Raw genomic sequence first — 3,540 nt, 5'->3', positions numbered from 1 at the left:
TAGTGATGAAGGGGGGAAGGCCCACTGTGGGTGGTGTCATCCCTGGGCTGGTAGTCCTGGGTTCTATAAGAAAGCAAGCTGAGCAAGCCAGAGTAAGCAAGCCAGTAAGCATGGTCTCTGCATCAACTCCTACCTCCAGGTTCCTGCCCTGTGTGAGTTCCTATCCTGACTCCCTTTGATGATGAACAGCAATGTGGAAGTGTAAGCTGAATAAACCCTTTGCTCCCCAACTTGCTTCTTGGTCATGGTGTTTTGTGCAGGAATAGAAACCCTGACTGAGACACCCCCTAAGGTCAACAGAGGCCTCAGCACCCCTATGTACTGAGATTTTGTGTTCCTGCCTGGCTGTGTTGCTTTCTCTACTTGGTGAAATGTGGTGACATATGGTGACATTTCTCCCAACCCTTTTCCCAGGAGAGAGGGATCTTTGTCCTTTGTAGAGCTAGTGCTCCACACTATGTGCAGGGAGCGTTGGCAATCATGGAAATGTCTTTGAGTTGAGGGCTCAAGTTGAGGGAACAATTTTGGCTCCCTCCGATGTTTCTTTTGTGCACATGGATAGCATTAATCTGAGTCCTTGGTCCATGAAACTTTTCAAATGCTCTGTGGGTGTGGCTAGCAGCAGTGGCATCCTCCTGGGGCAGAGTGTGTCCTGGATGGAGGAGAGTACCTGTCACTGCTGGATCACCAGCTCCTGGTGTCTTGTCCCAAATCTGCAAGGAGGATAGCTATTTCTGCCGTTATACAGGGCTGTCCAAACCTGACTGTCTGTATTATCCTGATTGGGAGCTTCTGTGCCAGCCTGGCATCTGTGTCTCTAACTCTAAGTCCAGCTCAGTTAAGATATTTGCTTTTAACTATGAATACAGAGTTAGCTTTAATCGTTAACTGTTTTATAAGCCCATAAGCACAACATGAGTTGCTTTTAGGTAAATATAAGAATGGAAGGATTTTTTACTAACTAGACAGGTTTGAGAGAAGGAGTGTTTATGCAAGTCTGTAAAGAAAACCAAGGGAATGAGGTCTCCATCATGGTGTTAAGGTGCAGCTGGGCAGCATGTGTTAGGCCTCCTGGGCAGCTTTGCTCCAGGAAATAATATACACTTAATCCAGATTTTAAAAACCATAAAGAAGAAAAATATTTGTTTAGGCTTGGTATAATCCCCAAGCTAACTATACATCATAATGGAGCAATATAAGAATCTGCAGAAACTAATTACTCCTGTTGTCTGTCTATGCCTGGACTATACAGCCAGCCAGCCATGCACATACCCATGACTTTCTTCTAACACTGCAGTGTTCCCTAGTTTTCACTTCTTACAAAACATTGCATGGGTATACATAAAGCTTCCACCTCAATAAATAGGCAGAAGCATAAAATCCTCTGATATAGAAATGAAAAAGTCTCTCTCTCTCTCTCTCTCTCTCTCTCTCCCTGCCCAAGCATGACTACTGTGATCACAGACAAGGACTATGTCTTTAGAGTCAGTGTCGTTTTCTTATTTCTGTTCATAGACACCTCAAAACTACACGACAACTCACAGAGAGAGTGTCCACTAAGAAATAGTTAGTGAACTGGGGCTGAGGAGATGGCTCAGTAGTAGTGAGTATGAAGATCTGAACTCTGACCCCAACTTCCTTGTGAAAGAAAAAATCAGGATGTCCATGTGTACCTGAAACCCCAGCACTGGGCAGAGAGCACGTGGGAAGAGACAGGAGGATTGCACTGAACCTGCCCAGCTCCAGGTTCAGTGCAAAACCTTGTCAAAGGAAAACAGTCAAAAGTGATAGAGCAGGACACCCACTGTCTTCCTCTGGCCCCTGTAAGTACACAGGAGAGAGTACCTATTCAGATGTACACACACATGTACACACACAGAGAGAGGGGGGATTAATAAAGCCTTACTAACTAATTTGGACCACATCTAAAAATGAGATATGTCCTGAAGTCTTAGGAGGCTGGGGACTTGGCTATATATCCTGGAAGCCCATGTACAACCCGAACACACAAAGCCTTGCTTGGGTTGATGGAAACTCAGCCTAAACAGTGAGTAATCTCATCTACTTCCTTCGGAGGTGAACCATCCACACATCGGCTGTTCCATACACCGAGGGCCCTGGATCACAGCACGCCCAACAGTTGCTGTCAGAATGTTATGGAAGGAGCAATGCCAGAAGGTGAGAACATGACAGAGCTATCCTTAGCTACCCAGAGAGCTGCCACCTAGGAAGGATGATTATGGCTTCTCCAGAAGTCTGGGTGTCATTAGCGTCTTTCTGAATATCATCTCTCACCAGCTTTCTTCTTTGTGTTGACTCATATTGCTCCCACTGCAAAGGCAACAGGTTTTTGTGCCCAATAAGCAGTGGCTGTACTCCCAAAGTACAGATTGGGGTTTCCATAGCTACAGAACAACAAGCATCTATCCTTTCAAACCTGTTGATGGGAACATCAGGTAGAGGTTACAGAAATGAGGACAGTTCCTGTTACAGGTCTCAGGTGTTCTCTGAGGACAGTCATAGCTTTTGGGTTGGTAGAGCTTCTGACATTTCCAAGACGTAAAGTGGCAGCTGCAAGGCTGTTAGTGAAACATGAGATGGACAATGCATGGCTAATAACATAGCTGATGATATTTCAAGATCATCTGTAATATTCCAACTCTCCACAAAGCTCAAATCTGCCAATGATTCCAGTCTGGTATGGAGCGTGGGGAGTGGGTGACTTTCTGGGAACTTCAGTTCTCATTGTAATTAAGCTGAGTGCTGGTTCTCTAAAGAACATGGCTGCCCCTCTTGCCCAGTAGCTGTGTGTCTGCCTCATTATCAGATACTAAGCACATTGTTATCTGCTAAGAGAATCCTGAAAGCACTGCCTATAGCCTGCTGTGATCTCTTCCTGTTGGGTAAGTTTCCTGCAGATCAACATGAACTTTCATGAATAAATGCTGTTTAAATGAATTAAGGACTTTATAGAATTCCTGATTTGATTCAAATGATTTTAGGAAGAAAGTTTAAGTAAATGGTTTTGGTTGTTTTGCCAGAAAGATGTAACAAAGTTAGAATGAAGAATAGAATGTGCCCCCTTCTCATAGAATAGTAAGTAAAGGCTGCATAATAAGGGATACAATGCCGTTTCATAAATTATACTGTAGAAATAGGCTTAGGACAAATTTGATCAAGGAAAAACATTTATTCTAGGTCAAGTTCAAGGATGAGGCCACAGGTGTGCACCATGATAAAGCAGGGCCATGTGAAACTGTTGCTTTAAACTTATAGATAAAGATTACAGAATGAAACACTTCTTTGAATTTACTTTCATCATCTTTCTGTAACTCTTTTGTATAACATTTTATCTGTGAGAGAGAGAGACAGAGACAGACAGACAGAGAGAGAGAAAGAGAGAGACAGACAGAGACAGAGAGATAATCACCCCTGACCTTATAGCAATACAGTGTAGAAGACATCAGCTACTACAGAAGGTGTCTGGGATACCATCATGGGATGTTGCGGTGGGAATAAAGACTTAACCTGAATCCCAAT

At 43.7% G+C, this 3,540-nt stretch overlaps 1 non-coding gene across 1 annotated transcript; it reads left to right on the top strand.

The window, feature by feature from the left end:
- Positions 1-352: 352 nt before the first annotated feature.
- On the top strand, positions 353-423 carry Mir5127 (microRNA 5127). The gene has a single exon (NR_039589.1). It is a non-coding gene; the product is annotated as a microRNA 5127 (primary transcript).
- The last annotated feature ends 3,117 nt before the right edge of the window (positions 424-3,540 follow it).

Source organism: Mus musculus, chromosome 18, assembly GCF_000001635.26.
Source record: "Mus musculus strain C57BL/6J chromosome 18, GRCm38.p6 C57BL/6J".
NCBI lineage: Eukaryota > Metazoa > Chordata > Mammalia > Rodentia > Muridae > Mus > Mus musculus.
Note: the sequence above shows the minus strand (reverse complement) of the source record. Positions and strands in the feature narration are given on the sequence as shown.